The sequence below is a fragment of the Rana temporaria genome, chromosome 5, assembly GCF_905171775.1.
Source record: "Rana temporaria chromosome 5, aRanTem1.1, whole genome shotgun sequence".
NCBI lineage: Eukaryota > Metazoa > Chordata > Amphibia > Anura > Ranidae > Rana > Rana temporaria.
The window spans coordinates 251,921,324-251,943,644 of record NC_053493.1 but is presented as its reverse complement, the minus strand read 5'-3'; positions in this window follow the sequence as shown (position 1 = coordinate 251,943,644).

Genomic DNA, 22,321 nt, shown 5'->3' with positions numbered 1-22,321 from the left:
TGCAAAAGTCCGCCGTGAGTCAGTCGGAAGTCCGACGGAAAGAAAGAGAACAGGTTCTCTATCTAAGGTCTGTCGGTCTTCCGACAAAAAAGTCATATGGAGGCTACACACGGCCGGACTTTCCGAGAAAAAAAGCCCATCAGACTTTTTTTCTCGAAAAGTCCGGCCGTGTGTACGAGGCATTACAGGAACTGTTCAGCTAGGACAACACAGGCTTCAGCTACTGTCCATCTGCAGCTGGAGGGCGGAACAGGGGCATGGCTTGCTGCCAAAGCTATGGGCTTCTGTAGAGGTAAAGGAACTTGCCACAAAGCTGGGCAGGGCAAGGTGAACCTTTTTAAACCAAGCTCCTACAGGGGTACCACTAAACATCTATACAAAAATGTTTTGCCTTTCATTTCTATTTTAAACTGAATGGGTTAATTTACAATGTGAGGGCTTACATACTTTAACCACTTCCGGACCACCCCACGTATACTTACTGCAGCAGTATATTTGTTTATAGCGCAAAAAAAAAGGCGCAAAGGCGATCAAATACCACCAAAAGAAAGCTCTATTTGTGGGGGAAAAAAGGAAATACATTTTGTTTGGGTACAGAATTTCACGACCGCACAATTGTCAGTTAAAGAGATGCAGTGCCGTATCACAAAAAATGCCCTGGTAAGGAAGTGGGTAAAGCCTTCTGGAGCTGAAGTGGTTAACTATTTGATCTCATGCCACTTTCCCTTTAAACAAAACCAATTTTCCTTTTTATGATGTACATGCTAACTCAATGACCTTTGAGAGGCTTGTGCTAGGAAAAGGCAAATCACGCATCCACTGGCATAACTAGATTCATGCACTGTCAATTTGTGTAGGAGAGCCATAATTGAACTGATTGCAGTTGCCATGGACGGAAACAACTAATGATATTATCCAGTTACTCAGACATGGATAAGAGGGCTAAATAACATTTGCTCTGAGCTAGGTTCATTCAGAGGTAAGACAGCAAATGTAATAAGCCTGATGGAGGAGTTGAGAAAGTGCATTAGTACATGTGTGCTGTGAGGATGTCCTTCATAGACTGCTGAAGTGTTTAGTCCTGCGTAGTGCATCTCAAGATAAAAGGACGTGTGTCAATTTACTATGAAAACCACTCAGGGGCTCTAAACTGTGCTGATTTATGGTAATTGGATGATATTTACAGATGTCTGCCTGATTGAGTATTAGGCCACACTGTATATACAAATTTCTGACTAGGAATTTGCTGATAGTTCGGTCCGAACATACCCCTGTTTGGAGGGAGCCAAAATCATACATTTAGACTCGGGTCACATTGATGTGATTTGGCATGTAATTTGACATGTCATGTTGACGGCAATGGCACTGTCCGAATTTTACGGGCGCCGCACCGATTCCCAAAAGTAGCTTCTGTACTACTTTTGGCGACTTCGGGTGCGATTTCAATAGACATCTGTGCATGAACCCGCACAGATGTCTCTGAAATTGTCCTTGAAGTCGGACTGACATTCGGGAATAAGTTCAGCTGAACTCGCACAATTTCAATCCCGCAGCAGTGTGAACCTAAGCTGAAGTTGTATTTATATTGCTTCTATATATGACAGTTTCCTGCTGACACTGGATTCTAAGGAAGTTGTGGGTGCTCCTTGTGAGTCGAGATAGCATTGACATTACTGCCCAAATACGTGGCCATATTTGGTCAATGATGTCACCATTGCTCCTGCTTCTTCCATTATATAGCTGATGACAGCTCAGGGACCTTTAATTTAGCTAGTGTTACCATCAGGGTCACGTGCATTGGAGATGGATTTATAATGAAGGACATGTTTAGTTTCTTTTAATTTTTTTCCGTAATAATGGACTTTTTAAACATTCGGGTGTCTTTATTTTTAGGTTACAACTATTTTTTTGGGGGAAAGAAAGCCCTGTAGTTGAGCAGGGACTGAATCAGTGGAGGGGGGCACATGACAGGTTGTAAAGGGTAGCCAGGCAACCAGTTGGTTAAGGCAGCTATTCGTTTTTGAATAAGTGGCGTCCTTATTGGTCGGTTAGGAGGTGCTGGGGGGAGCTAGGGAGATATTAGCTTTGTAAAGGGGGTGGGGCTCCAACAGTTTATTGAGGTAGCCAGGGAAGAACATCCCTCCCTCCCACCCGTAATATTTGGTTAGGTTTTGTTGTGGGTTTATGGGTGGCATTTTGGGGTCCTTGGCGGCACTATAATTTGGTTCATTTGGTGAGCAGTGTATGGTATCCTCGAGTGGGAGCGATTCACTGGGAAGTGAACAGAGAGCATTAAGGACCCTGGGCGGCTGAGGTCAGCTGGGTTTTAGGGTCTGAGTCTAGAAGTAGCGACTGGCGTGGCAACTGAGCTAGCTGGTGCCTCTGACACAAGAAAAGGGTATGGTTGGATCGGTACTGTTAAGGACCTCAAAAGCATTATGCCTGTTTTTTGGTTATTTGAAATGTTATTTTGGTTAATTTAATAATTTGGTTGTTAATAAAAGGCCGGGCTCGGCCATTTTACCCCAAAAATACAGTGTGATGTGGTCTTTTATTCAAGGTAAAGGGGGGGGGGTGATGGAGGTCACAAGTAAGTGGTAATGTGTAAGTGGGATGGTTAGCTCTTAGCTACCCTAGTCTGGAATCTGGAATAAGGGTCTGGTACGGATTTCCTGGGAGAGTTGACGAATTTCTTTTGTTGTTGTTTTTTGTTGTTGTTCCCCGATAAAATCTATATCAGACTCAAAAAATCACATTTAATTTTTGTTGTTCATTCTTGCTGTAGGATGTGCTCCAGCAAAAATGACATTTACAAAGAAAACGAAATGGTACAGTTTAAATTGCTGGCAAATGAGATTTCTTATCAACCCCCCATGCTAGTTTTGAAATTTTCATATTTCAAAATGTTTTTGGGCATTTTCATTTGACAGACTCCGCTCCCATTGATTTCAGTGGAGTTCAGAGTTAGGCAACCAACTTTTTTGAAAGGTGTTCAACCCTGCTTGAGCCTAACCCAGAGCAGTTCAGCTTATCATTAAGGCCGGCCATAGACGGATCAAATCTCGGCCGGTTCCTGCTGAACTATTCAAACCATTTGTGATCAACTTGGGTACAATCAGTCTGGCAGATTCACTTGCATTTACATTTATTGCTAGCGACTGCATTAGCCGTTAGCAATAATCACAGTTTTTCCCTGTGGGGACAGCCCCCCCCCCCCAATGGGAGGAGACAATTGCTTGGCAGGAGGGACTCCCCTGTCAGCACTGTGTGTGTTGATGGCAGAATCATGCAATTTTTTTTCCTTCTTTCCTTCCTGTAGTGGCTGGAAAGAAATTTGCACCATCTATGGCCTGCCTAACTCTGATGCCCTGCTGTCTGGTGCCAGTATTGATACAATAGAAACAGTGCCTACATTTTAAATTAGTTTTGGAAACACTTTACTGTTTAAACTACGAAAGTTACTCAGAAGGCTGGCAACAATGTAGCTAAACTCAGTCTAAACAAGTCATAGTCCCAAATCCAGTTACTATGTGATGCACAAGCTCCATAAAATAAACAAAAAACCTTTAGGGCCAATTCACACCATAGGCCCTAACGTGGTTCTGGCCAGCTCAGTAGATTGCTTTAAGAAAGGCCTGGATTATTTCCTAAATGTACATAATATAACTGAGTACTAAGATGTGTAGGTAAAGTTGATCCAGGGTAAATCCGATTGCCTCTCGGGGATCAGGAAGGAATTTTTTGCCCTGCTGTAGCAAATTGGATCTCATGCTCTGCTGGGGTTTTTTGCCTTCCTCTGGATCAACTGTGGGTATGGAGTTGGGTAAATGGGATTGTACTGTGTTTTTTATTTTGTTTGTTTATTTTTTTTTGTGGTTGAACTGGATGGACTTGTGTCTTTTTTCAAACTGATTAACTATGTAACTATGTAACACAGCCCGGATATGTTCCAGATGCTTTTCTGCATGTGTGTTATGGACACGTTTATGATGCGTTCCAGTGCGTTTTTGGTGCATTTTTGATGCAGTCCAGTGCATCCCCCCCCCCCTTTTAAATAAGGACATGTGTGTTCCAGTGCATTTTTTACAGCGTTCCAGTACAGTTCAGTGTAGGAAAAATGCAATATGTTCTACTTTTTCAGTAATTGAAACGCACTGGAACTGCAAGCACTGGTGTGAACTATGCCATTGAAAACCATATAACTTACCGGTACTTTCTATGCATTTCATTTAAGTGAAAAGAGGTGATCAGTTATGAACCATAGCTGGTACATTGTAGACTTTTGAGGCTAAATTCAACAAAAGAGCGGCAAGGGTTAGCGAGTGCAGGGAAGTTGAGAGGAGTCACTAGGCTCTTTGCTGTTCAGAAAACATGAAAACGATTATTCTTTATGTTTGATGATCTTTACAGTTTAAAAAGTACTGCCTTCAATAGTACATTCTAGCGGTAGTCTTAATAAAATAGTCACCTGACACAATGAGCTGCTTAGCATAAAAGTACATCATTCAGGTTTATCTGGGGCAGCATGATATCTAAAAATGTCAATGACAATTGTCAGTATTTCAAAAACCAAAGATTGTGTATTACCATAACTAGCTCTAGCTCTGTTCATGTAAATTCAGTATACAGTATGACAAGCTTCTACCACATGTGCTTTGTACATGGATAAGACTACAAAAAGTAACCCATAAAATCAGAAGCCCAAACATAACTGCTATCAGGGGCGGACTGACCATTCGGAAACTCGGGCACTGCCCAAGGGCCCTATGCCACTAGGGGGCTCCATCAGGGTTGCCAGCCTCAGTAAAACCAGGGATAGTTAATTAAAAAAAAAAACAAGATTAAAGCTGCCCCGCCTCTCCAGTACCTTTTTAGTGTGTGTATGTGTATTCTGTGTGTATGCATACTGTGTGTCTGTGTATAATCTATTTCCCAGGAGCCCCATAATCTCCTATTGCCCGGGGGCCCCATAATCTCCTATTGCCCGGGGGCCCCCATGAGTTGTCAGTCCGCCCCTGGCTGCTATCATTATTTACCAGCTTTTATTACTATCTGTTCAACATAAAACATTAATCCTTACTTCACATTCCTTCCGCCATTCTTTTGTTTGCTGTATAATTCTTTGGGGGCTTTGTCGATGGGCTTTGGTACACATCAGAATTACTTCCCTTTCTATATAAGTCAATGGGAATGCATACCTTATAGCTATGTCTATGACCTGCATTGAAAGCCTTTCGTACACTTCAGAATTACTTCCCTCCCTATACAAGTCAGTGGGAATGCATAACTTGTGTTAGAGCTGCACGTTTCTGGCTAAATTGAGAATAAGGCCCCATACACACGAGAGGATTTATCCGCAGATACGGTCCAGCGGACCGTATCCGCGGATAAATCCTCTCTAAGATTTCAGAGGATTTCTATGCGATGGCGTGTACACACCATCGCATTGAAATCCGCGCTGAAATCCTCTGCCGATGACGTGTCGCGCCGTCGCCGCTATTATGACGCGGCGACGGGCGCGACGCTGTCATATAAGGAATTCCACGCATGCGTCAAATCATTACGGCGCGTGCGGGGAATCCCTTTAGACGGATGGATCCGGTAAGTCTGTACAGACGAGCGGATCCATCCGTTGGAATGGATTCCAGCAGATGGATTTGTTGTGCATGTCAGCAAATATCCATCTGCTGGAAATCCATCCCAGGGGAGATTTATCTGCGGATAAATATCCGTTGGCGTGTACACACCATAGGATCTATCCGCAGAAACCCATTTGATGGGATTTATCTGCGGATAGATTCTATGGTGTGTATGGGGCCTCACAATTTTTTTTGCTTAGAATAAATATCACGATTCTCACGGCATAACATCATCTTTCACATTATACAAAAAAATTGGCCCAACTTTACTGTTTCGTTTTCTTAAATTCATTGAAGTGTTTTTCTTCCCAAATAATTGCGTTTGAAAGACTTCTGCGCAAATATAGTGTGACATAAAATATAGCAACAACTGCCATTTTATTCTCTAGGGTATCTGCTAAAAAAATATATATAATGTTTAGGTGTTCTAAGTAATTTTCTAGCTAAAAATACTGATTTTGTAAGTGTCAGAAAAAAGGCTAATGTCGCGTACACGCGTCCGTTTTTCATGCCAGGGGAAAAAAAAAAGTTTTTCTGGACGTGATTCCTCTCAAGCCTGCCTTGCATACACACGATCGTGATAAAAAATGCTCGAGAAAAGCGCAGTGACGTACAACACGTACGACAGAACTATAAAGGAAAGTTCCTTTCGAATGGCGCCACCCTTTGGGCTGATTATGCAAATTTCCCTTCTCATAACTTGCTTCTAAAGATAAAGTAAATGGTGGGGGTAGTGGCGCTGTCTCTACACTTCCTGTTAGTAGACCAGGGGGTAAATAAGAAGCTAACTAAGGAAATAGCAGCTGGGTGCAAAAAAGTGTCTTTTTTGCTGAGTAAGGGGTACTCAGATCCCTCAGGTTGCATACGTGATGTATAGGCAGTAAACAAAATAAGTGTCACCCAAAAATAAAATGAAATACACCATAAATAATCAAAATAAAGTAATATAAATGAGTCCACTAGGCGAGTGTGCCTCTCCCAGCCTGACCAACTGGGTCGTGGTAGTGATATTAGGTGCAAAAAGATGCCTGTGCTAAAAGTGTACACAAATATATGGACACAAGTTTGTCCACAATAATAATCACAATATTGATATAAGTAAGGCTAAGTCCTCAACCTAAATGAGGTAGCTAAGTGCATAAAATTATAATAATGGTAGTCTAAAGGTGTAGCAATCTTCTCATAAGCAAGGAAGTCCATGTGCATTCAATTAGAATGTATCATCAAAATGAAATAAACATATAAATGAAAAGTCCATTCAATAGGCTGTGATTAGTGTGAAATTGGTCTGTTCATTCAGTAGTGTGCCTTGACTGGTGAACAATCACACTATGCCAGGTGAAATCGCTGTGGTTCCGGTGCTCCCCCTCCTGTGTCCCCACTCACCAGAGACACTCACCCCTGCAGGGGTAAAGTGCATGTAATTTGTTAAACTCCAGGCACTCCGCAGCACGGCTCTCCCGTCCTTAGGTTTTCCAAGCTGTCTCTCTCATGCAGGTAGAAGAGGTACTTTTTACTTGTCCAGGTTCCTCCGAAAAAGAAAACAGACTCCCATAGCGTGGTATGTTTTTTGAAAAAAACGCTAAAATGTATTGGCACTGCCAGCAGGGTGGCACGCACAGAATCACAAACAGGAGGTACAACAAAATATATAGGAATAAAATTGAAAATAAAATATGATAAAATGTCCAGCTACAACTGAACAATAGCATAAACCTATGCTCAGATAGTAAAAGTGTTAGTCTACTAGGATAGCAGTGATCCCACCATAGCACTTGGAGTCCGGTGTTGTAACAGCATGAGCTGAAGAGCGGCGTGCGCTCCACTTGCGTGTCAGCTAGTCTTCCGGAAGTGCGTGAGGGTGTGCGTGTAGCCGCTTTACGCATGTTTCGTTAGATTACGTCTTTTGAAGTGGGCCCGATCTGAGTACCCCTTACTCAGCAAAAAAGACACTTTTTTGCACCCAGCTGCTATTTCCTTAGTTAGCTTCTTATTTACCCCCTGGTCTACTAACAGGGAGTGTAGAGACAGCGCCACTACCCCCACCATTCACTTTATTTCTACATTACATTTTCTTCGGAAAATATTAATTAGGGGGGGCTGCAGTTCATTATCACATTTATTCCTTCCTTCTCCAACTTAGCCTAAGCGCGGGTCTACCCCCTTTTTGCTTCTAAAGATGCACGTTTTTTTCCTGCGTCGTTAAAGCCTACACAAGACCATTTTTCACAACGAGAAAAACGACAAGGTGAAAAACGACGAGAAAAAATAGAACAGGTTCTAAATTTTTAATGCCCATTTTTGTCATTGAGAAAAATGCTCTGGAGCCTACACAGGATCGTTTTTAACCAATTAAAAAAATGGCATTTTTCTTGTCATGAAAAACGGTCGTGTGTACGCGGCATCAGTCTTTAAGTGGTTAAACTGCCCTCATTTACAGACAGAAGTTCACCCCTTTGATCTAAAATAACTAAATTATACAATGTTCATAGTTATATGTCAGCACTCAACGACTTTTTTTTACAGCTCTGAGCACTTGTTACATAGAATCGTGGAAACGCCTTGTTAAGATTGTGAAAGGGGTTGAATCGAGATCACGATTTTTTAACAATGCTCTAACTTGTGTCTATGTTAGGAGCTGTGTTGATGGGCTTTTGTACACGTCAGCATTGCTTGCCTCCCTATACAAGTTAATGAGAAGGCAATGCAATTGCATATTAATTTGTGCATATATTAGGGTCTATGTAAATAGGCTTTTGTTAGCTTCAAGCTAATTTTGCATTCTCACACAACTATTTGGGAACGTAGAACTCACGGTCAAACACAGGTAAGAAGGAGCGCAAACTGACAAGTCAAATGCTCCTGCCAATGACCTGTGGATCTCAGAAACATCTTAAACTGATTTTATCAAATCCATCGACAAAAGCCCTTAAGCAAGTAGAATAAGATGTGTAGGTTATGATATACCGGTATTATTTTGATTTTAAGCTATACAGATCAAGAGTAGTATTGCTGACATGCGGGTATCTTTGAACTTGTTGTCATTTCCACATTTGTCACCCATTAGACTTTTGAACTTTGACACCAAAAACCACTATGTTTTCACATTTTTTACAGCTAAATACAAATCTCTTATGTCTGATTCAATGCATGGAAATGCTAAGATATGTTGTTTTTTAGTAACAACTTTTTATGTTTAAAAGACAAGCTAGACCTTGTTTTATTAACAAAAATCCCACCTAGCCCTCTGCTGTTTTCAATGTAAAATTTTCCTCTAGGGCCCTGTGATTATCTATGCCTGTGACTTGGTACATAGTTATAGTATTATTGTTTTGCAAGAAGAAAACACAGCATTTATGCCACCAAGACATTTCCAGTAAACTTGTATTTTTTTAAGAACATTTACTAGTGGATTCCTTTGAGGGAAAAGAAGCCAGACCAATGTTCCGCACATTAATACTACCCTGCACAAGTTCCAGACTTGCTTCTCATTGACCGTACTTACAAATCACAGTTCTGTGCCAATGAGCACAGCCTTTCTGGAACAACACACATTTTCCCCAAAGTTTGCATGTGGTATTTAACATCTCACATACTTGTTACAAGACTAGTAAACAATAAACATTCATTAGCAGTTCTTGCTCCATGGGGAAACATGGAGAAGTGTTCTGGAATGTCTGACCTTTTAAACACGTACGGTAACTGTCTAGCAATTGCATATTCTCTCATACTCTCTAATTATTCTCTTAGATTTTAGTTATTATGGTTAATTGATGAAAACAAATTACCCAATTACCTTTTCTAACACAAAACTATGCCAAATGATAGAAAACATCTAGCTATGCCCTAGCACCTCATTAGGAAACACAGATTTAAAGTGGTAGTAAACTCTGTTCTACCACTTGTACCTACAGGTAAGCCTATAATAAAGCTTACCTGTAAGTACTGTGAATATCTCCTAAACTTGCACTGTTAAAGCCCCGTACACACGGTCGGACTTTTGCCCAACCAACTTCAAAATCCGGCACTTTTCGTATTTGTCCGACCGTGTGTACGTTCCATCGGACCAACTTTTTTGGCTTTCATCGGACAAAAAGTTGGGTCTGCGAACGGACCAACTTTCTGGCAACAAAAGTCCGATGGTGCCTTGTCCGACCGTGTGTACAGCAAACCATCGGACTTTTGGACAAAGTACAAATGCGCATGCTCATAACCAATGTTAAACTCAACCAACAATAGCAGAAGTTAACCAAAGGGTGGCGGTAAAGAGCAAGTAAAACCATGTGATGTTGGGAAAGTGTTAGAAAAGTTTGCAGAAAAGTCAGAGCGTGTGTATGCTATGGGTGTGATCGGACAAATCAATTAGGAGAAAAATCCAAGGGAAATTTTGTTGGATGTCCTACCGTGTGTACAGGGCTTTAGGAGATATTCAGAGTGTCTGCATCCACTGACATCACGAGTGCATGCGCTATAAAGGTACGGCATACAGTGCCGGACCTCCAGAGCCTGGGCTGTAAATGGCGGCCCCTGCACGCATACGCGGGAGCGACGTCATCGCACCCCTGGCCACTCGTGTAGCCAGAGGTCGCAAACTCGGAAGAAAGACCTGGGGAAGATGGTGGGCACTGGTGGGCTTCGTTTTGACATTATGACATTGCCATGCAGGGGATTCTTTTTGTTTTTCATCAACTGCTTCAACATCCTCAACCCCTATAACTCAATATAAACCCAACAAGCCAATCCTTTTACCTCCTATACCTAAAGTCCCTAGCCCTTAAAACAAATCACTGTTTACTAAGGCTGGCTGGCTATACACCAGTAGAATTTTAGTCTAAAATGTTAATTTCAATAATGTTCTTTCAATTTTCTATTTATTAGAGGGATTAAATCAATGTTCATTTTTGACTGCTGTGGTGAGAACGCTCAAAGAAACAGGGTTGAAATTTTTTCTCAAATTAACAAATTTATAGTAGTGTATCTGATTTTCATTTGGTAAAGTCCATTTGTTCCAAAATTGAACATTAACAGAAAATACTTTCAAACTTCATTGGTCAAGCCTTCTAGTGTTGAGAATTATTGTACCCATTTTTGTATGAATGTCCATTTGAAAGTCTACTAGTGTATGGCCAGCTTGCATAGTATGTCCCCTCTCTTAAAGAAGATGGGGAAGATCCACAAAGAAAGTACGCCGGCAAATCTAGTGATACGCCGGCGTACTTTCAAATTTCCCGCATCGTATCTTTGTTTTGAATCCTCATGCGCAGTTCGTTCGGCGCGGGGACGCGCTTCATTTAAATGAAACACGCCCCCCTACTCGCCGATTTGAATTACGCTCCGTTACGCCGCGAGAGATACACTACGCCGCCGTAACTTACGGCGCAAATTCTTCTGGATTCAAAGCTTTGAAAAGTAAGTTACAGCGGCGTAGCGTATCTCACATACGCTGCGCCCATGCAAATGTACGAGAATCTGCCCCGATGTGTCTTCTTCTCCAGAGCTCCACCAACTATAGTAATATAAAATGTATTGTATGCTTTGCTCTCTGTGTTATCTGGTCTGAGAAAGGGAGGACACACTTCCTCTGTACTATACTGCCTGAATATGATCTAGCCCGTGGGTAACCTAGTTTTACCTGTGATGTACATACCCTTTTCATTTAAGCAAAAAAAAAGTGTGGACCCATCAAAAGGTTTATATACACCATCTTACTTATGGCATAGGACAGTCTATGAGTTAATGAGATTCAAGGACCATTTTTCCAAATCAATCATATCTGAACAGCCAGTTTTAAAATACCCTTAAAGCATGGTTATACTTTGTTCAGACACCCCTCGGTATTGATCTTATCCTAGGAGAGCAACAGTAATCATTTGAGAAAATGAGGCTGAGGGGTGTCTGTCCAGATGCTCATTTGCTCATCTATTATCAAACAGATTGGGCATCTGTTATCCTTACCTTTGGAACTATCATCTTCACACATACGGCAGACCACCTGATACATTCAAAACAAACTCACAGACCCATCAATCAGATTTATTAAAATTATTAATAATGCCATTTATATAGTCAAGCCTTGCAACAGTAAAATAACGTGCCTCCCCAAGTCTCATAAACCAATATTCATTTTCTAATATCTGCCATTAATAGTGTCAAAACTTTAGAACTTTGCAGATAATATGGGGACAGCTACATTGTTAACGAGACCCTATTGCCAGACCACTCATGAAGAAGGAGCTGGACCAGCATAGAGAGAGAGTAATACCATTTGGATACATTTTATTAAAATACAGTATAAAACCTACTCACAATTGTAGTAGAAAGGTTTGCAGTAAAAAAGTAATTCCATAAGTGGCTGCAGCATGTAGAACCCAAACCGCACTCCGAATGGTCATGGAGGATGTGATGAGGGTCACTGCCGGCTGACGTGTTTCAAAGCACAAGCACAAGCTTTGAAACGCGTCAGCTGGCAGTGACCCTCATCACATCCTCCATGACCATTCAGAGTGCGGTTTGGGTTCTACATGCTGCAGCCACTTATAGAATTACTTTTTTACTGCAAACCTTTCTACTACAATTGTGAGTAGGTCTTATGCTATATTTTAATAAAATGTATCCAAACGGTAATACACTAGGCTGGTGCGCCCTTGTTTTATTTTTGTTTGTTACCAGGATATCCATGAAGGGCAGCAAGGCCAGTGTCATCGTTATGGAATAATGACTGCTTGACAATCCACTCATGCGCAGGAGCGTTTGTTTTCTGTTATCTAGAGAGAGAGTAAAGCTGGCCATACATTGATTTAAATGATGATGAATCAGCCAAATTTCAATACATGCATGAATGAGATTGTACAGAAATCTACTGATCGACTTCTGTACAACCTCCCTGTTGGATTGTCCGAGCTTGATCAGTGCCACAGGCTATATCTGGCAGCACTGATCAGTGTATTCTGACAGTAAGGAAGTCTCCATGAGTGTTTGGATGGGGGAATTGAGTCATCGTTTTTTCGTTCAACCCGCTATGTGCTGCCTAACCAGACACTCTCAGCAGAGGAGACGGTTATGCTAGGGAACTGAAGTAGTCAAAGTGCCTAGCGATTTCAAAGGCACATTGGAAGAAAAAAAGATTTATGGAAAGGAAAAAAAATGCAAGTATTTAAAAGAGAAGTGTTAGTTTACAAAAAACAAACGTACTGTACATACTCACCTAGATGGCGGCAGCATCAATCTGAGCTGCAGCTGTCCCCCACTGACTTTACACTGAGAACTGAGCGATCAAAGACTGTTGATCATTTAGTTCTTGGTCTTCAGTGAACAGAGAGCTGGTGACTGTCTGCTCTGCCGCTCCAGCATTTACTGGAGTGCTGGGGTGTGGAGGGGAAGGGAGCAGCTGGCTCATGCTCTCAGCAGTGCACTGAGAGGCTGAGCCAGGTGACAGTCAGGCATCTGGGTGGATCTCAGCATTATTGTTGGGATCCTTGCAGTCTGGGCTATCTCTGTTGCTTGAGGCCAACAGCGAGCTTCATTCCGGTGTCAGCTGAATCTGGGACACAGGACTGCAGAACCAAGTGCCCTCCTGTGATCCCAATGAGAAGTATGGCCAAAAAAGCTTTGGCCATACTTCTCCATTAAATACTTGATTTTTCTGCTCTTTTATATTGCATTATTTTTAAGAGGTGTGCAGAACTATAGTTATTCCAAAATTATATCTTTACTATCTGCAAATACTTTATGGCTGCAAGAGGCCAAGGTGATATAATCTATAAAATTCTGGTACAAGCTACAAAAAAAAGGGATTTGGCATGTATAGTTAAAACTGGAAACTACAGCACTGATATATTTAAATGCAAAACATAAAAATTCAGTAATAAACACCTGTAAATGTAAAAAAATGTGTGCCTAAAATATTCACATTTTACAAAAGCTTCATTCTCTAATACTGCTATGTTGACTTCAAAAATTACATAATCTATTCTCGTCGCATTAACTATTCATTATTGTCTACTGTTTTCCCAGCTTTATAGAGAGAGTGCTAATTAAATGTTTACCATAGGCTCCCTAGTGAAATTTGCAAACACAAATTAACCTTATATTTACTTACCAGAAAGGAACAGTTAGCTGATTAACTAGGTGACAAAAGTAAAAGTCAGACTCTATGTGTAAGGTCAGCCATATAGACAGAGCTATTTTCTTTCCTGCAACCATGGGTGGCACAAAAGAAAATCTCTTGATTTCCCTATGGAGAGGAATCCCTCCCGCGGAGCCAACGTGTTCTCCATGGGGGGACTTGGCGGGGGAAGCCATCCCTGCTGGGATAACACAGTGATTACTGCTAGCGGTTATGATAGCCGCTACCAATAATCGCATGCAATATCCAACAGGCATGTTGTACCCAAGTTGATCAATCGATCAAGTTGGGTACAATCAGCCTGCCCATACAAGTTTCAAATAGATTTATGATTTGAACCATCTATGGCCGGCTTAAGTATGTCACTCAGAGAAGGGTTTATTTGAACAGATGATCTATAACTGTTCACATATGGAAGAAACAAAATATCAAATTGGTTCATATGTTGAATGTATCTATGTACAGTATGTGGCCATTCCATAACTCCTTCCAAGACCAACCCCCTATAATTGGGATTTGATCTAAAGCAAGTGCCAGTGCCAACAAGATCTTATTTGAGTAAAAACATATCTACAAGTTAGCATACATGCAAATCTCTAGATAGTTGTTTTGTTTACCGCAGTTTTAATTACTGTTTATGGATAACACATATTTTTTACTTTAGTGTGAATGATGGAGATGGAGCTTGCAGTTCCAATGTGCCTTATCATTTTTTTCTATGGAGCTAAGTTCATAGTAGTTGAACTGGCCATACACTAGAAGATTTATTTTGTTCAGTCTGTGGGCAGAACAAAAGAAATCTAACAGATTCACACAAAAGTCGTTGGTTGAAAAATCCTCCTTAATTGTATTCTGACAGATGCTAGTGCTGGTTATCAGACTACCCATACAGTGTCTGCAGGTGAATGACTGCAGGCGCTGTTTGGCAGACAATTTTCAGACCTAATTTCTCAGATAAAAATTGATTGAGCAGACAACTTTTGTTGAGCCAGCAGGGTGACCCATTATTAGAATTTCAGATGATTCCTCTGACTTGGCTGAAATTCTAAAAGTTTAGGGCAAGCGTTAGGCCCCGTACACACAACCGAGTTTCTCGGCAGAATTCAGGCAGAAACTCGATGGGAGACGTATTCTGCCGAGAAACCCGGCCGTGTGTACACTTTCGGCCGAGGAAACCGACGAGGATCTCGTCGGGCCAAATAGAGAACATGTTCTCTATTTCCTCGTTAGTCAACGGGGAAACTTGGCTCGCCGAGATCCTCGGCGGCTTCACAAGGAACTCGACGAGCAAAACGATGTGTTTTGCTCGTCGAGTTTCTCGGACGTGTGTACTGGGCCTCACTCTTCTCACTGCTTCTATAAGATTCTTCATAACAATGAAATCCATATTGGTCTTATTCACAAATTGGCTCTTTTGAGACATGACTGTGCACATACTTTATATGGCCAAATTTGTTAAAGATCTCACCATTTTAGGAATTGGTGAAACAGCTGTTCCTTATGGCATGTGGGCACCTTTGGAATTTGAACTGTATCCCAAAACACTCTTTTCTATATTTTCCTTTCTTTACCCTTCTAAATGTTGGTATTACGGTACCCATAGACTTGAAATAACAGTCACTCAATCCAACCATCTGGAAGACTTTTGATACCACCTAATGGCAACTGCCTGAGGAAACAATCAATAAGCCAGGTTAAAAAAAGGTGATCCAATTACTATTTTTCTGCACTGAAATGAATGGTAGTAACAGCATCTGCCAGTAATGCACTAATCTCTGCTCTAGCACAAACAAGAATATTCAGTACAGCCCATTTTCATGGTTTGTGAGACGTCTTTATTTTCAGTGTGCCTACAACTAATCACTTTACTCCCTCGTCTTTATTTCCCACTCTAGGCCAACCTTAAATACATTTTACATTATTATTATTATTATTATTATTATTATTATTATTATTATTATATATTATTATATAAGTGCTTCTGCCAAAATTTCTTCTCCTAATGTCACAATTTATAGTAAAGAATATTATTAATTAGGGAAATTAATGAAGTTTTAGAAGTTGAGCATTGCTATCAAAAGTGTTCCTAAGTAATAAATAAAAGTATTGATGAGTTGAGTAGGTCTATGACTGAGACAAGCAAAGGCTGTATTTTGTGACCTGTCATATTTCGTAATGTAAACAATTTTAAGTGTCAAATTTATACTTTGCATGCTGTTAAATATAATAAAGGACTATAACTGATGCCCCGTACACACCCGTTGGAAATCCCGAGGGGAAAGCCAAGTACCTGCTCGTCCGTCTTTCCCCCTACACATGGCCGGTTTTCCCGACAGGAGAAAAACTGCGATGGAGCTTTGGTCGGGAATCCCGGCCGTGTGTATGCTCCATCGCAATTTTTCTCATAGGAAAACTGCCAAAACGCTGGTTTTCCCAGCGATAAAAATGAGAGCTGGTTCTCTTTTTTTGTCCGGCGGTTTTTGGGCAGTTTACCCGTCTGAAAAACTGCAAGGAGCATACACAAGGCCGGGATTCCTGGCCAAAAGCTCTCCTCGCAGCCGTGTGTACGAGGCTAAAGTGTCCTTTCACATGAAGCTTAGATAATCAACAGCTAATTGCTTTTGTTTACAGTAAAACAAGTGGTAACTCCATTTGCCCCTAAGTCATGTGCAACAGTGTGGACCCAAATCCCACAATTGTTTCTGAACCCAACAAACAGATAAAAAATACAAGCTCAACCTTGTTGTACTGCATGTCACTTCTTTTCATCAAAAATAGAAGTTATTCAATCTATTACTGAAAGTATAAAGGTCCAATAATTTGCATTGACTGGAAACCTTGTCACAGATGAAGGGAAGCTTCCCACCAATGACACTGAAAATAATTTGTACAAAAAAAAAAAAAGAAGTTTACTGGGAATTTTTTTAACAATTCAAAAATGTGATAAGGAAACCACAACAGGGAAAAAACAGTACTAAATGAGCATCCTTTTTTTGTACTACAGTATATGAAGGAAATCTCAGGCCCCGTACACACGACCGAACATGTCTGCTGAAACTGGTCCGCAGACCAGTTTCAGCGGACATGTTCGGTCGTCTGTACGTCCGACCGGACAATTGTCCGGCGGATCGGACAGGTTTCCAGCGGACAAATGTTTCTTAGCATGCTAACAAACTTGTCCGCTGGAAGCCTGTCCGTCGGACATGTTCTGTCGTCTGTACAGACTCACCGGACATGTCCGCTCGGCCGAAAGCCCTCGCATGCGTCAAAGTGATTTGACGCATGCGTGGAAGCATTGACCTTCCAGGGTCACGCACGTCACCGCGTCATCGTCGCGGCTACGGCGCGGCCACGTCACCGCGTATCCTGTCCGCAGGGATTTTGGTTTGATAGTGTGTACAACCATCAGACCAAAATCTGGCAGCGGACATGTCCGATGAAAACGGTCCGGCGGACCGTTTTCATCGGACAGTCCGTCCGTGTGTACGAGGCCTAATATTTATGTTTTCTATGCAATGTTTTATCATATCTGGATCATTACATAAAAGTAAAATGACTTGGCTTAAAAAGCCCAACGGTGCTGAAGTACAGGCAACTTGTGCTACCTGTAAAGCTAGGCATAAACCTTTAGATTTCATTTATTCAGCTTTCGGGGGAGAATGAGAGAAGTCAGTCATCCCCCCTCTCCTTGATAAACAGTGTGAATGCAGGAGTGGACAATGGTTTCTAATATAGATGCAGTCACTGTTCAGCCAATTTTGGCCAAAATTTAAGTGTATAAAAAGCTTTTGTTTTCAAATTGATCTCATATCCTTGTTGCTCCTAGGCTAAAACTCAAATATGGCCTCAACTTTCATTCAAGTTGCAATTAAGCCCTGCCTGTGGTTATTCCATTGTCAAGTCAGAGCCTCAGTGGGCTATAGAAGCCTTAACATTTTTAAAATGTTTACGGTAAATGAGGCTTAGTGTCAAGAAGGGATAAATCTTAATCAGGGTCATGTGTACAGCCTGGTCCAGGATTCACAAAGACACAAGGGCTGATGTTTAAAATTAACACTGGTACTGACGGGCAACACAAGGTGCCTGCAACTCATAAATGTTGAACCCATTGAGGTCACATCAGCTTCACATAAGGCACAATCATAACCTTCTAACAGGCTTACTAGCAGTGGCAGCTCGACTGTGGTCACAAGCTAGGCAGAAACACCCAATCAGCAGAAGTTATTGTTACTTCTTCCCTACATTAAAACATGACTGTAGCACTGAGGATCCAAGACAGATTCTGTACAATCTTATGTACACACATTTGGCAACATTTGACAATTATTTGCTGGCTGGACACAATATTTTGAGTGTTGCATCTCATCAGTAGAACTGCCAGGGACTTACAGTCCCAAAAACTGATTAATGGATTCACAATTTTCTAACTGTGAAAGAATGGACTTGAAGTGCTTACAGGTGGTTTCTTATGCCTATTATGTTGTTTTTTTTTTTTTACATGTACTGTACCTTTTCAATATTTGGACTTTACTTTCTTTGCAATCAGGCATGGCTTTGAATAATTAATGAATATGTAGCGCTACCCCCAGAGGAGCCGCTGAATTGTTATGTGATTTCTCTGCACACCTGAGGATTACACACCTCACTCACCCAGCGCTTACCGACGCACCTTGAGATACGTTAAAGATTTTATTAAGCCAAGCATAGCCTAAAAGAGAAATAATTAGAAAGTATACTTATACAGTGGAACCTTGGATTACGAGCAAAATCTGTTCCAGTACTCTCATATCAAAGCGAGTTACCCCATTGAAGTCAATGGAAACAAAAATAACTTGTTCCCCATTGACTTCAATGGCATGCAATACCAAATGTGGCCAGAGTTGGGGGGGGCACCGGAGAGCCTCGGAAACACACGAAAAGGCGCAAGGACATCTCGGCTGAACTCGGAAAACATCGGAAAGGCTCGGGAACGGAGTATTTCCGAGATTTTCCAAGCATTTCCGAACGGCGCAGATCGGCTCCAATCGGCACTGTTCAGCTCGGCTCCGGCACCCCCACCTCAGGCCAAACGCGGTATTGCTAACCGCTTTGGCTTGAATCCTGCTCGATTTGCGAGCCAACACTCGCAAACCGAGTCAGGATTTTTTTAAATACAGTGCTCGTATTGCGAAATGCTCGTTAGCAGCGTTACTCGCAATCCGAGGTTCAACTGTACAAACAATCAATAAGACAATAGCACTTCTCTTAGGCCTTGTACGCACGACCGAACATGTCCGCTGAAACTGGTCCGCGGACCAGTTTCCGCGGACATGTCCGACCATGTGTAGGGCCTAGCGGACATTTTTCCGGCCGAGCGGACAGGTTTCCAGCAGACAAAAGTTTCTTAGCATGCTAAGAAACTTGTCCGCTGGAAAGCTGTCTGTCGGACATGTCCGATGGTTAGTATGACTCATCGGACATGTCCGCTGGTTATGACGTATAACCAGCGACCCGAAATCCCGCATGCGTGGAAGCATTGAACTTCCGCGTCAGAGAACGTCGGTGTCGTATACGTCACCGCGTTCTCTGTCTGCAGGGATTTTGGTCTGATGGTGTGTACACACATCAGACCAAAACCTCCCAGCAGACATGTCCGATGAAAATGGTCCGCTGACCGTTTTCATCGGACATGTCTGGCCGTGTGTACAAGGCCTGAGACATATGGTTAAACACCTGCAGTATTCTGACTAACAGTAATTAACAGAACTGAACTGCAGTTTAGCAACAGTATATAAAGACAGTCCTAACTTGCTATAATAATGTCAGTTGTATCCCACTGGCCAGTGATTGATGAAAACAATTGTTGGCCGGCAACATTGGGCCCTTGAAGAAAACACAACAGTTCACAGCAGACAACAGATTAACTTGTATGATGCTAGGTTTTTACCAGTCCCTCTTCTGGGCCTCTAGACACATACTTAGATTTAATAAAAGTTCAGTTCAAGTCAGACAAGGATAGAAGTTGGTGATGATTTCTTTCTTTTAATCCTGCTAAGGAAGTTCCTCTTTTCCTTCCGTACAAGTAGTGGTGGTGCTCTCTAGTACAGTCTAATCTCACCAAGTATCCAAATCACACCCTCCCAGGAAAAAGATTCTCAGTCCCTTTTCTTCTCTGAGTTCTCACCCGATTGTGGTCAGCTATGGCATGAATCAGTTCACCCATCAGCAACTCAGTCTCTTTCCAACACACCTGCATGCTTCCAAGACTGTCCCCTCACATGTAGCATTACATGAAGTTTAACGACAGCATCAGTCTTGGATAAGCCCTCTTCTCCTCAGCAGCACAGCATCAGATGATAGCTTCAGCAAACTCTGGTCACACACTGATGTTCCCCCTTCACTGCAACCTTGAGGTACTCTCTTTCAGCTGTTTAGCAGAGGAAAATGTTTGCAGCAGCATATGGTCCCCACAGAGGATTCCTCTCTGCATTCTGCAGGCTGGTGGCACATCAGAGTTTCTCGATCTCCAACAGCCTAGTTCATTCTCCCCTTGCTCTGTTGTATTAGCCAGTCACTGTCCTCCAGACCCAGCCATGATGGCTGCCCTTTGCACCGGAGACACTTCATAGACGAACATTACAATGTGGTTTCCCTAAAGATGGCTGTGTTAATGAATATTCGGTTTAACCTTGTCCACACTGCAAAGGTTAATAGCAAAAACAAACAAAGAAGTTCCACAGCAGTAATCAGCTACAGTCCAGTTTGCAAATAGAAGATATACCGTATTTGCCAGCGTATAAGACGACTGGGCGTATAAGACGACCCCCTAATTTTCCAGCTAAAATTTGGGTTTTGGGATATACTCGCCGTATAAGACGACCCCCTTCCTACTAGTCTGTCTGGAAGCTGAGGGGTAGCCGGAACAACCGCTGACAGGAACAGGCTTTATTCAGCTTTTTCAAATCTCACTGTGCCCATTACATGCCTCACTGTGCCATTACATGCCTCACTGTGCCCATTACATGCCTCACTGTGCCATTACATGCCTCACTGTGCCATCAACATGCCTCACTGTGCCATCAACATGCCTCACTGTGCCATCCCCTGCCTCACTGTGCCATCCCCTGCCTCACTGTGCCATCCCATGCCTCACTGTGCCGTCAACATGTCTCACTATGTCATACCTTATTCCTGTACTGCGGGCGTCCATTATTCAAAAGCCACGCCTCCTCCTCGTGCTGTTCTGTGATAGGCGCCTGTGTTCCGCCTATCACAAAGGTCCTCTCGTCCGAAGCCGAGGATGAGAAGACATCCGTGATAGGCAGAACACCGAACAGAGGCTCTGCTGGGAAACCAAGTGTTCCGCCTATCACGGAACACCACAAGGAGGAGGAGGCGGGGCTTTTGAATAATGGATCCCCGAGACAGGTATCGATGTATAAGATGACCCCCAGGTTTTAAGGCAAGTTTTTAAGCCCAAAAGGTCGTCTTATACGCCGGAAAATACGGTACAAGGGTAGCTTTTTGCATGAAAGGAATGCATTGCGCTATGCTGTAAGATACTACTGTGTTTTTTTGCCCACTACATTGCTAAAAAGTTTGCATGTCCATTTTCAGATCCATTGCGGTTTGTTGGAAGCCCATTCAAATAAAAGCTATATGGTGCATATTCCATGGATCTACTTGGTATAAATGGGCCTTAATGGTTAGCCATTGTCTAAATGGTGTTAGTTCACAAATGTGCAATGCTTCTTGATAACAAATTAAAATGGACAATAGACACACATAGAAAGGGGTGTTAATCCTGCCTAAAATATAAAGAACATTTATTTATGCTTTATATTATCTGATGCATGTCTTTTTTAACAATAGGGTCCCAGTTTATCAATGTTTTTACCCAATATTCACACAACTTATACCCAGGATTTACAGATTTTTAGTAAATTGAATCTTGGTGGAAATATGTGAATCTTTGGTGAAAATTGTATGAATCTTGGGGAAAACATTGATTAATAGACTTCTATATGTTCACAGCAGTTTATTGTGTTTTTAAAATATTGGACATTTGCATACATTCACATTACAGTCATGTGCATTTACATGTGTTAAACAGGCCCATGAAAATTAATGGTTATCATGTGTAACATGAATCAAGTGTATGTTTAAATATAATGTTGTATTTAATATGTAGCACCCTGATGTTTAGGCAGGGTTGCTATTACATTTATTTGCCAATTGATAGTTGCCTTGATCAATTGTTAGGAGGTCAATTGATTTCACCCTAATTTTGAAATTGCTGTACTTCTCTCTTATGTCACTAGATGGCCGGGTATCTGGTGACATTAAATAGGACAAGGGCACTGCAAGGACAGATTAGGAATGAATGGGGTGTCTCAGCCAATGGGCAGGGATTTTGTTAGGTCCCTTGGCCTACTGGGAGAACCTATTTATGGAGTCAGGTGATCAGGGTTCTGTGCCACCTGGGCAGCTGTCTGGGTGGACATGTGTCGTATTGCCTCAGGCTGCTAGGCCAAAAACCTAAGGCCTATCCCGGGGACATCTGGCTACTAGGCTATCT